The following is a 13,511-nucleotide window of genomic DNA, read 5'->3' as shown; positions in this document are numbered from 1 at the left end:
GAGTCCAGGATGGCTCGGACTGTGTACGCCGGGCTCCCCCCGATGTCCAGGGGGGGCGGGGGGGCCTCCAGCACCTCACTGTCCTGCAGCGGACCAGCTACCACCGGCCTGAGGAGAGACACATGAAACGAGGGGTTAATACGGTAATACGAAGGAAGTTGTAACCTGTAACACACCTCGTTTATCCTCCTCAGGACTTTGAACGGCCCCACAAACCGCGGACCCAGCTTCCGGCAGGGCAGGCGGAGAGGCAGGTTCCGGGTCGAGAGCCAGACTCTATCCCCCGGGTTAAACACGGGGGCGTCACTGCGGTGGCGGTCAGCGCTCTCCTTGTGCCGTTCGCTTGCCCTCCTTAAACATTCCTGGACCGTGTTCCAGGTCTCCTGAGAGCGCTTCACCCATGCCTCCACCGCAGGAGCCTCTGTCTGGCTCTGTTGCCATGGCACCACCTGGAAGGGTGACAGATTAGTGGAGGAGTGGCGCTGAGAGTTCTGGGCCATCTCGGCCCATGGCACGAACTGCGCCCACTCCCCTGGCCGGTCCTGGCAATACGACCGCAGGAACCTGCCCACATCCTGGTTGATGCGCTCTACCTGCCCATTACTCTCGGGGTGGAACCCCGAGGTCAGGCTGACCGAGACCCCCAGCCTCTCCATAAACGATTTCCATACCCTGGATGTAAACTGGGGACCCCGATCAGATACGATGTCCTCGGGCACCCCATAGTGCCGGAAGACGTGAGTGAACAGGGCCTCTGCGGTCTGCAGGGCCGTAGGAAGACCGGGCAAAGGGAGCAGACGGCAGGACTTAGAGAACCTGTCCACAACGACCAGGATCGCCGTGTTCCCCTGAGACGGCGGAAGATCCGTAAGGAAATCCACCGAGAGGTGAGTCCAGGGCCGCTGTGGAACAGGGAGGGGCTGTAATTTCCCTCGAGGTAGGTGCCTAGGAGCCTTACACTGAGCGCATACTGAACAGGACGAGACATAACGCCGGACATCCTCAGCCAAGGTGGGCCACCAGTACCTCCCCTTCAGGCCCCGCACTGTCCGTTCCACCCCAGGATGACCCGAGGAGGGTAGAGTATGGGACCATCGGATCAGGCGATCGCGAACACCAAGCGGAACGTATTTCAGGCCCACGGGACACTGCGGTGGAGTAGGTTCTGACCGACCCGCCCGCTCGATGTCCGCATCCACCTCCCATACCACCGGTGCCACCAGACAGGAGGCGGGAAGTATGGGAGTAGGATCGATGGTCCGCTCCTCGGTGTCGTAGAGACGCGACAGTGCGTCAGCCTTCCGGTTCCGGGAACCTGGAATGTACGAGAGAGTGAAGTTAAACCTCGTAAAAAACATGGCCCACCTTGCCTGACGGGGATTAAGCCTCCTCGCTGCCCGAATATACTCCAGGTTACGGTGGTCGGTCCAGATGAGAAAAGGGTGACGTGCCCCCTCAAGCCAATGTCTCCACACCGTCAAAGCCCTGACCACGGCTAACAGCTCCCGGTCCCCCACATCATAATTACTCTCCGCCGGGCTCAGCTTCTTAGAAAAGAACGCGCATGGGCGGAGCTTCGGTGGAACGCCCGAACGCTGCGAAAGCACAGCTCCTACCCCAGCCTCGGACGCGTCCACCTCCACTATGAATGGCAAAGAGGGGTCCGGATGCGCCAGGACAGGTGCATTGGTGAACAGAACCTTCAGACGATGGAAGGCTCTGTCCGCCTCTGCTGACCATCGTAGCCGCACCGGCCCCCCCTTCATCAGTGTGGTAATGGGAGCTGCTACCTGGCCAAAACCCCGGATAAACCTCCGATAATAATTAGCGAACCCCAAGAACCGCTGCACCTCCTTCACAGTGGCTGGGGTTGGCCAATTACGCACAGCCGTCACGCGGTCACACTCCACCTCCACCCCCGAGGTGGAAATGCGATATCCTAGAAATGAGACGGCTCTTTTGAAGAACTCACATTTCTCAGCCTTGACGTATAGGTTATGCTCCAGCAGCCGCCCAAGCACTCTACGCACCAGGGACACATGCTCGGCGCGTGTGGCGGAGCAGATCAGGATGTCATCGATGTACACCACCACACCCTGCCCGAGCATGTCCCTAAGGACCTCGTCCACAAAGGATTGGAAGACAGCGGGAGCATTCTTTAACCCATACGGCATGACGAGGTACTCATAATGGCCCGATGTGGTACTAAATGCGGTTTTCCACTCGTCTCCATCTCGGATACGCACCAAGTTATACGCACTCCTGAGATCCAATTTCGTGAAGAAGCGCGCCCCGTGAAATGACTCCACTGCCGTAGCAATGAGAGGTAGCGGGTAACTGAAACCCACTGTGATAGCATTTAGACCTCTATAGTCAATGCACGGGCGCAGACCTCCCTCCTTCTTCTTCACGAAAAAGAAGCTCGAGGAGACGGGGGATTTAGAGGGCCGAATGTATCCCTGTCTCAAGGACTCAGTGACGTATGTATCCATAGCCACTGTCTCCTCCTGAGACAGAGGATACACGTGACTCCTCGGAAGGATCGCGTCGGCCTGGAGGTTTATCGCACAATCCCCTCGTCGATGGGGTGGTAATAGAGGCGCCTTCGTCTTACTGAAGGCGATAGCCAAATCGGCATACTCTGAGGGAATGTGCATGGTGGAGACTTGGTCTGGACTCTCCACCGTAGTCGCACCGATGGAAACTCCTATGCACCTACCTGAGCACTCCCTCGACCACCCCGTAAGAGCCCTCTGTCTCCACGAAATCTGGGGGTTGTGTGTGGCTAGCCAGGGGATTCCCAGTACCACTGGGAACGCTGGGGAGTCAATGATGAACAGGCTGATACGCTCCACATGACCCCCCCACGTCTGCATAACCAGTGGCACGGTGACCTCCCCTACTTGGCCTGACCCTAGCGGTCGACTATCTAGGGCGTGCACAGGGAAGGGGTGGTCCAGCTGAACCCGGGGAATCCCTAACCTCTCAGCTAACCCATGGTCCATAAAACTCCCAGCTGCACCTGAATCGACTAGCGCCTTATACTGGAAGTGAGGGGAAAAATTAGGAAAACAAACGGAGGTGTACAAGTGGTCGACAGGGGGCTCTGGGTGTGGTTGGTGCGGACTCACCTGGGGGGCCGAAGCAGTGCTCTGCCTGCCCTCCGAACTCCCGGAGGGACCTCTCCAGCACCGGTCCACAGTGTGTCCTCTGCGTCCACATCGGGTGCAGGAGAGACCCCCCCCTCCGGTCCGCCTCGGTGCAGCCCCCCCTATCTCCATGGGCTGTGGAGCGGGTGGACTGGTAGGTGGAACGAACAGGCCCCGACTGGAACGTCCCCAGGCAGCCAGCAGGTTGTCCAATCTAATGGACAAATCCACCAGTTGGTCCAGAGTGGAGGTGTTGTCCCTACATGCCAGCTCCCGGCGGACGTCCTCGCGAAGGCTGCACCTATAGTGGTCTATTAGGGCCCGCTCGTTCCACCCCGATCCAGCGGCGAGAGTCCGGAATTCCAACGCGAAATCCTGAGCGGTCCTCGTCTCCTGTCTCAAATGGAATAGTAGCTCACCCGCCGCCCTGCCCTCCGGGGGATGATCGAAAACCGCCCGGAAGCGGCGGGTGAACTCAGGGTAGTCACCCCGGGCCGAGTCTGGACCATCCCAGACCGCATTGGCCCATTCCAGGGCTCGACCCGTGAGACACGAGACGAGGACGCTCACCCTCTCTTCGTCGGAGGGAGGTGGGCGGACGGTCGCCAGGTACAGTTCCAGTTGGAGGAGGAACCCCTTGCACCCAGCGGCCGTCCCATCGAACTCCCTGGGAGGTGAAATCCGGATCCCGCTGGCACCCGCTTCAGTGGATGTAGGTAGGGGCGCAGGGTGAGGGACCGGAACTGGTCCTGCTGGGGAGGCACTTCTCTCCCATCTCTCCAACCGGGCCAACACCTGATCCATGGCCGAGCCTAGGCGGTGGAGGAGGCCGGCATGCTGGGAGACCTGCTCAGCCATGGATGGCGCTTCTGCTCCTGCTGACTCCATCAGTTTTTTGGTGCGGGATTCTGTCACGTCTGATTTGGACTGGCGGATAGGCGGAATCAAATGCAGGAGACAGAGGTGCTGGAGGTGAGTGTCTTTTAATACAACTGACACACACAAACGCCGAAAAGCACAGGGCGCTATACAAAGTTCACGTATTTTGAACTGCGCCCATAAAACACAAAATATAATTACAAGGCGCAAGGAGCGCAGCCGGGAAATCGCTCGACAAAACTGTCGGTAACACAACGTAGACAATAAACAATCCCGCACAAAATCCCAACTGAAAACACACATTAAATAAGTCCCCACTAATGACATACACAAAACAGGTGCGGAACAGACAGACAAAACTAAACGACACAGAAACAATGATCGGTGGCAGCTAATAGGCCGGCGACGACGACCGCCGAGCGCCGCCCGACCGAGGAGGGGCGCCACTCTCGTTGGAACCTGTGACACCTACCGAGAGAGTTTTCAACTATATTCTTTGTAGCTGTTTACATACCACCACAGTCAGAGGTTGGCACTAAGATAGCATTGAATTAGCTGTATTCCACCATAAGCAAACAAGAAAATGCTCACCCAGAGGCGGCACTCCTAGTAGCCAGGGACTTTAATGCAGGGAAACTTAAATCAGTTTTACCTAATTTCTATCAACATGTTAAATGTGCAACCAGAGGGAAAATAACTGGACCACCTATACTCCACACACAGAGATGCATACAAAGCTCTCCCCCGCCCTCCATTTGGCAAATCTGACCATAATTCTATCCTCCTGATTCCTGCTTACAAGCAAAAATGAAAGCAGGAAGCACCAGTGACTAGATCAATAAAAATGTGGTCAGACTAAAAAGATGCTAAGCTACAGGACTGTTTTGCTAGTACAGCTTGGAATATGTTCCAGGATTCCTCCAATGGCATTGAGGAGTACACCAAATATGTCATTGGCTTCATCAATAAATGCATCCATAACGTCATCCCCACAGTGACTGTATGTACATACCCCAACGAGAAACCATGGATTACAGGCAACATCAGCCCTGAGCTAAGGCTAGACCTGCTGCTTTCAAGGAGCAGGACTAACCCAGAAGCTTATAAGAAATCTCGCTATGCCCTCCAACGAACCATCAAACCGACAAAGCATCAATACAGGACTAAGATCGAGTCGTACTACACCGGCTCTGACGCTCGTCGGATGTGGCAGGGCCTGCAAACCATTACAGGCTACAAAGGGAAGCACAGTCGAGAGCTGCCCAGCGACATGAGCCTACTGGACGAGCTAAACTACCTCTATGCTCACTTCGAGTCAAATAACACCGAAACTTGCATGAGAGCACCAGTTGTACCGAAGACTGTGTGATCACGTTCTCCTCAGCCGATGTGAGTAAGACCTTTAGACAGGTCAACATTCACAAGGCCGCAGGGCCAGACGGATTACCAGGACGTGTACTGCGAGCATGCGCTGACCAAGTAGAAAGTGTCTTCACTGACATTTTCCACCTCTCCCTGTCCGAGTCTGTAATAACAACATGTTTCAAGCAGACCATCATAGTGCCTGTGCCCAAGAACACTAAGGTAACCTGCCTAAATGACTACCGACCGGTAGCACTCACATCTGTAGACATGAAGTGCTTTGAAAGGCTGGTCGTGGCTCACATCAACACCATCATCCCAGAAACCCTAGACCCACTCCAATTTGCATACTGCCCCAACAGATCCACAGATGATGCAGTCTCTATTGCACTACACACTGCCCTTTCCACCTGGACAAAAGGAACACCTATGTGAGAATGCTATTCATTGAGTACAGCTCAGCGTTCAACACCATAGTGTCCTCAAAGATCATCAATAAGCTAAGGACCCTGGGACTAAACACCTCCCTCTGCAACTGGATCCTGGACTTTCTGACAGGCCGCCCCCAGGTGGTAAGGATAGGTAACAACACATCCGCCACGCTGATCCTCAACACAGGGGCCCCTCAGGGGTGCGTGCTCAGCCCCCTCCTGTACTCCCTGTTCAGTCATGACTGCATGGTCAGGCACGACTCCAACACCATCATTAAATTTGCCCGATGACAGAAAAGTGGGAGGCCTGATCACCAACAACAACGAGACAGCCTATAGGGAGGAGGTCAGAGACCTGGCCGTGTGGTGCCAGGACAACAACCTCTCCCTCAACTTGATCAAGATGAAAGAGATGATTGTGGACTACAGGAAAAAGAGGACCGAGCCCGCCCCCATTCTCATTGACGGGGCTGTAGTGGAGCAGGTTGAGAGCTTCAAGTTCCTTGGTGTCCACATCACCAACAAACTAACATGGTCCAAGCACACCATGACAGTCGTGAAGCGGGCACGACAAAACCTATTCCCCCTCAAGAGACTGAAAAGATTTGGCATCGGTCCTCAGATCCTCAAAAGGTTCTACAGCTGCACCATCGAGATCATCCTGACTGGTTGCATCACTGTCTGGTATGGCAACTGCTCGGCCTCCGACTGCAAGGCACTACAGAGGGTAATGCAAATGGCCCAGTACATCACTGGGGCCAAGCTTCCTGCCATTCAGGACCTCTATACCAGGCGGTGTCAGAGGAAGGCCCTAAAAATTGTCATAGACTCCAGCCACCCTAGTCATAGACTGTTCTCTCTGCTACCACACGGCAAGTGGTACCGGAGCACCAAGTCAAGGTCCAAGAGGCTTCTAAACAGCTTCTACCCCCAAGCCATAAAACTTCTGAACATCTAGTCAAATGGCTACCCAGACTATTCACATTACTCCCCCCTCCCCTCTCCACACCACTGCCACAGTCTATGCATAGTCACTTTAATTAACTCTACCTTCATGTCCATACTTCCTCAACTAACCGGTGCCCCCGCACATTGACTCTGTACCGGCACCCCCTGTATATATTGTTATTTTTTACTGCTCCTCTTGAAATACTTGTTACATTTATCTCTTATTCTTATCCATATTTTTTTAAATTGCATTGTTGGTTAGGGGCTCGTAAGTAAGCATTTCACTGTAAGGTCTACACCTGTTGTATTCGGCGCATGTGACTAATACAATTTGATTTGACCTTGAGCCTGCCAGCCATCCTGTACCTTTGCTCCACTTCTGGATTACTGAACTATGCCTGTCCCTGACCTGTCATTTGCCTACCCCTGTGGTTACAATAAACATTGTTACTTCACACAGTCTGCACTTGGGTCTTACCTTGATTCCTGATAGGACGGGCATTTGATTTCCGTAGGCGGGCCCATTTTTTCACAGGGCCTCCTATGTGTGCATGTTCTTGAACACATTTTTTAAATGGGTGTAATAGTAACGACCATAGGCAGTTCATTAGTTTCAAGTTTGGGGAAGCAGACAATTTATCCTACGATTTCTACCGATCTATGGACCAGTTATTAATATTTCTATATGCACATTCCGTGGAACAGTTTCATTTCAATAATAACGTTGTTGTTTCTCAAAATCACTGAATCATAACTATCTGAAGTAAAACAATAAAAATCAAAAGTTAAAATCAGGTGTGCAACTTTCACTCGGGAAGGGGGGGGGCATTTTGGTATTTTATTAGGCTCCCCTTTAGATGTTGCAAAAGCAGCAGCTACTCTTCCTGGGGTCCCCACAAAACATGAAACATGACATAATACAGAACATCAATAGAAAAGAGCAGCTCAAGGACAAAACTACATCCATTTTTAAAAAGGCACACGTAGCCTACATATCACAGAGGGTGTTCTTTAAAGGAAGCCTCTCCAACATAATCCAGGTAGAATCAGGAATTCCCCAGGGCAGCTGTCTAGGTCCCTTACTTTTTAAAATCTTTACTAACATGCCACTGGCTTTGAGTAAAGCCAGTGTGTCTATGTATGCGGATGACTCAACAGTATAATTGTCAGCTACTACAGCGACTGAAATGACTGCTACACTTAACAAAGAGCGGGAGTTTCAGAATGGGTGGCAAGGAATAAGTTATTTCTAAATATTTCAAACACTAAAAGCATTGTACAGTATTTGGGACAAATCTTTCACTAAACCTCAACTAAATCTTGTAATAAATAATGTGGAAATTTAGCAAGTTGAGATGGCTAAACTGCTTGGAGTAACCCTGGATTATAAACTGTCATGGTCAAAACATATTGATACAACAGTAGCTAAGATGGGGAGAAGTCTGTCCATAATAAAGCGCTGCTCTACCTTCTTAACAGCACTATCAACAAGGCAGGTCCTACAGGCTCAAGTTTTGTCGCACCTGAACTACTGTTCAGTTGTGTGATCAGGTGCCAAAAAGAGGGACTTGGGAAAATTGCAATTGGCTCAGAACAGGGCAGCATGGCTGACCCTTGGATGTACACAGAGAGCTAACATTAATAATATGCATGTCAATCTCTCCTGGCTCAAAGTGGAGGAGAGATTTATTTCCTCACTACTTGTATTTGTGAGAGGTATTGACATGTTGAAAGCACCGAGCTGTCTGTTTAAACGACTAGCACACAGCTCAGACATCCATGCATACCCCACAAGACATGCCACGAGAGGTCTCTTCACAGTCCAGAACAGACTTTGGGAGGCGCACAGTACTACATAGAGCCATGACTACATGGAACTCTATTCCACATCAGGTAACTGATGCAGCAGTAGAATTAGATTTAAAAACCAGATAAAAAAACACCTTATGGAACAGCTGGGACTGTGAAGCAACACAAACATAGGCACAGACACATGGATACACACATAAGATAACATACACACTATAAACACATGTACACATGGATTTTGTGTTGTAGATATGTGGTAGTGTGGTAGGGGCCTGAGGGATACACACTCTGTGTGTTGTGAAATCTGTTATGAATGTATTGTAAAAAAATATATAATTGTATAACTGCCTTAATTCTGGCAGACCACAGGAAGAGTAGCTGATGCCTTGGCCGCAGCTAATGAGGATCCATAATAAATACAAATATCAATACATACACACAAACTATATAGGTCAAATAGGGGAGAGGCGTTGTGCCATGAGGTGTTGCTTTATCTGTTTTTTTTAAACACAACAATGGCTCTATATAATACTGTACACTTTCTTGAATTGGTTCTGGATATTGGGACAATGAAAATACCACTGGTGGAATATCTGGTGGAGTAAATGTGTGTGTCAGAACTATGTGTAAATTGACTATGCAAACAATTTGGGATTTTCAACACAATGTTTCTTATAAAAAGAAGATGTGATACAATCAGTCTTTCCTCAACTCTTAGCCAAGAGAGACTGGCATGCATAGTACTTATATTAGCCCTCTGATTACAATGAAGAGCAAGACGTGCCACTCTGTTCTGGCCAGCTGCAGCTTAACAATGTCCTTTCTTCCAGCATTCGACCACACGCCTGGATAATAATCAAGATAAGATAAAACTAGAGCCTGTAGGACTTGCTTTTTGGAGTGTGGTGTAAAAAAGGCAGAGCGTCTCTTTATTACAGACAGACCTCTCCCCATCTTTACAACCATTGAATCTATATGTTTTGACCATGAATGTTTACAATCTAAGGTAACACCAAGTAATTTAGTCTCATCAACTTGTTCAACAGACATACCATTCATTACCATATTCAGCTGAGGTCTAGAACTTTGAGAATGATTTGTACCAAATACAATGCTCTTAGTTTTAGAGATGTTCAGGACCAGTTTATTACTGGCCACCAATTCCTAAACAGACTGCAACTATTTGTTAAGAGTTTCAGTGACTTTATTAGCTGTGGCTGCTGATGTGTATATGGTTGAATCATCAGCATATATGGACACACATGCTTTGTTTAATTCCAGTGGCAGGTCATTGGTAACAATAGAAAATGACCCCCCCACATTCTGAAATTTCATTTTTGTCCCCCAAGTTTTATCATTGAATTGAGATACAAAAAGCGGCATCGGTGTGCTTTATGACCATGCGGACGCTTCAGAGCGGTCGGGTAGGCTGTTTGGTGGTTTCAACCTGTTGGTTTTAGGACCCCGTGGACACCACAGAGAGTGCGAACAGAGGAAGCTGTTGTCTAATTAAGTGATAATGCCCTCGAAGCCGGCATTTGGAGGATATATTGGCACGACGAAGTCGAGGACCGGCAAACCGTGCCAATATATCCCCCAAACATCGGCTTCGAGGGCATTATCAGTTTTATACAACGGGTTACCAACATATTCAAATAATGATTGACATATTTTCATTAAAAACATTATTTTGATGAATTTATTCATACTATTTCATCCTTCCACAAGACTTAGTCCCGACACAAATCTAGGGTTGCTACCCAAAGTGGCTGGTCATTTGTTCTATTGGTTTGTTTGCTAGAGACGCGACACAGTCGTTCAGTCTTTTTGTTCTGTATCTACGGACGCGACTCAGTCGTTCGTTCTAAATGTTTCATTGCCATACTGGCTAGCAACGTTTTCATCTCTTTTTTGCTAGCTAGCCAACTAAGGCTAACTTACAGTCATGCAGCCAGAATAACAACAAAGTATTATTTGCATTTAAGCTTTTTTCTAGTGACATTTATTTGTATACATACTTAACAATGGGCTATTGAGGCGTGATTTCGCCTGGCATAGAAAATGTGCTCACTCGTCAGGACACTGTTGTTCAGAGCAGAGGAGCTAGCCAACAACACAGCTAAAATAATCACTTCAAACTGAAGCTAGAAAAACTGCTTAATTTCACCTTTTTTAACTGACATTTCTTTGTGTATATATATATATATATATATATATATATATATATAGTATATCCATAAAAATGATGCCAGCTGATTCATGAGTTTGTCCAGCAAAGAAACGCTGACTACCTGTCGTTCTCGTCCCGACTCCCGACACATTCATTACTATGGGACAGCTGGAGATGAAATTTGAATATTAAAACAATGTTGCAAATGACAGAGAAACAGACAACAAGGTTTATACAAATCTCCACTGTTGAAAACTAAATGTTAGTCTAAAAGAAATGTGGGATAATGTCTAGATGCTTTTTATAGTGGAGATGGAGATCAAGTTTATAAATTGCATGGCTGACGAGACAGTGGATTGTGCCGTCAGATGGAACAGAGTAAATAGGCATTTTAACATCATAGATTTAGCCTGTGTGAGGCAGAGTACGACCCTGCCTCACACAGGAAGCGGCGCAGGTCCTAATCCAGGTACTTGTCATCTCCCGTCTGGATTACTGCAACTCGCTGTTGGCGGGGCTCCCTGCCTGTGCCATTAAACCCCTACAACTCATCCAGAACGCCGCAGCCCGTCTGGTGTTCAACCTTCCCAAGTTCTCTCACGTCACCCCGCTCCTCCGCACACTCCACTGGCTTCCAGTTGAAGCTCGCATCTGCTACAAGACCATGGTGCTTGCCTACGGAGCAGTGAGGGGAACGGCACCTCCGTACCTTCAGGCTCTGATCAGTCCCTACACCCAAAGAAGGGCACTGCGTTCATCCACCTCTGGCCTGCTCGCCTCCCTACCTCTGCGGAAGCACAGTTCCCGCTCAGCCCAGTCAAAACTGTTCGCTGCTCTGGCACCCCAATGGTGGAACAAGCTCCCTCACGATGCCAGGACAGCGGAGTCAATCACCACCTTCCGGAGACACCTGAAACCCCACCTCTTTAAGGAATACCTGGGATAGGATTAAGTAATCCTTCTAACCCTCCTCCGCCTACCCTCCCCCCCCAAAAATATATAGATGTACTATTGTAAAGTGGTTGTTCCACTGGATATCATAAGGTGAATGCACCAATTTGTAAGTCGCTCTGGATAAGAGCGTCTGCTAAATGACGTAAATGTAAATGTAAAAACGGGGAATAGACACTGGCTGGAATGCGGTTTTAACCAATCAGCATTCAGGATTAGACCAAGCCGTTGTATAAAGTTAGATATTAGTTTTGCCCCAATCACAGTCAGTATAGCAATGCAACGTTATATAATATAATGTATAAATGTACACCAAGGTAATGCTTTATCATGCATCATCTGAGCAGGGTCTGACGGTGACAGGGGTCTCAGCAGGGTCAGGCAACCAGGGAAGATCAGTCTATGACGGCACTGAGGTGAAGATGTGACAGTTTATTCGATCTGTGCAGCAAACACTGGACAAGCCAGAAGCTTCAAATAATTCAACTATTTTAAGGTAGTCTGACAAACCTCTATAGTTGATTTCCAAACTGTGCCAAGGGTTGATTGTGTGATGAAAATGTTATATTTGTGCTTTTCTATTAACTCATTTCTGTGTTCTATTTATGTACTGTTCTAATAACCTATTTCTGTGTTCAGGCAAGTGACTTATTGAACGAATCCTCAGTTTCTGCAATATGGCAGTACGCCCAGACCTTGTTTTGAAAATGAAAGATATCTCAGTTTCAAGGTCTCACCTTAGAAAGAAGAAGCCTCGTGAGGTATTGGTCTGTCATATGTTATGAACCAGTATTGGTCAGTCACATGAATGAAACAAAACGGTAATTACTAATGAATTATGCTAAAGCATGCAAATATAACTTGTCTGTGTATAGCCGAATATAAGACAACTGCTGGGACTGCCCCAGCAGAGCTCCTGATTGACATGTGTACTATGGTGCATTGAGTTGGTTGGAACCTCTCCAAAGCGCTGATAATAAACAATTATTAATTTAAGATTGACTTTGAGTATGACGTGGTGAGGTTGGACCCAGGTGCAGAGAAGAGACCAGACGAGGAATCAGTGGTTAAGGATAAACATAAAGAGAAACGGTAGCCAAAGGATCAGAGGACACTCAAAAAACAACAAACACTAAGTCTGGAAACCTCACTCAGGATACAAACACACATGGTAAACAATTCAAGCTTCTGCAACGGAAACCAGAAAACACACCTCTTTTAACAGGAAATCATAATGAGTAATAGGACACACCTGAGTGTCATTAATGTTTCTAGCACGGTCTCTGATGCCCTCTGGTGACAGGTGGAACCATGACATTGAGTGTCCCTGTGTAAGAATTTCCACAACAATAGCCTGGGACCTGGGAGACACTACTGATGATGTTGAATGGATACAGATATGTTTGAATGCCCAGTCATGTTCATATAGTGTCAGACATAAATTACTACAAGTTAAGACCATCCATAGAAAGTACTATATGCCAGTGAATCTGAATATCATGCATTCAGAAATGTAGTTCCTCTGCTGGAGGATGTTCTTTTATCTCAGCATGTCTACAGATTCTTCCATCTCCCTGTTTTTGTTTGCTTGGAAATGTAGATACTGGAGACTTATCAGACAAAACTTTGTAATCTAGCATTTATAGCGACTAAGAAATGCATTGCCAATAATTGGAAGGTTGGTTATCCTCCCAAAATGTCACAATGGATGGCAGAAATGTTATGTATCACTAGATTTGATTTACTACAAGATTAAGGGTCTATTAAGGGTATACTGTGGAACTTTTGTAAGGTCTGGATGCCTTATATGGA

Source organism: Salmo trutta, chromosome 37 (genome assembly GCF_901001165.1).
Source record: "Salmo trutta chromosome 37, fSalTru1.1, whole genome shotgun sequence".
Classification (NCBI taxonomy): Eukaryota; Metazoa; Chordata; class Actinopteri; order Salmoniformes; family Salmonidae; genus Salmo; species Salmo trutta.
The sequence above is the reverse complement of the archived record's forward strand: the minus strand, read 5'-3'. Positions refer to the sequence as shown.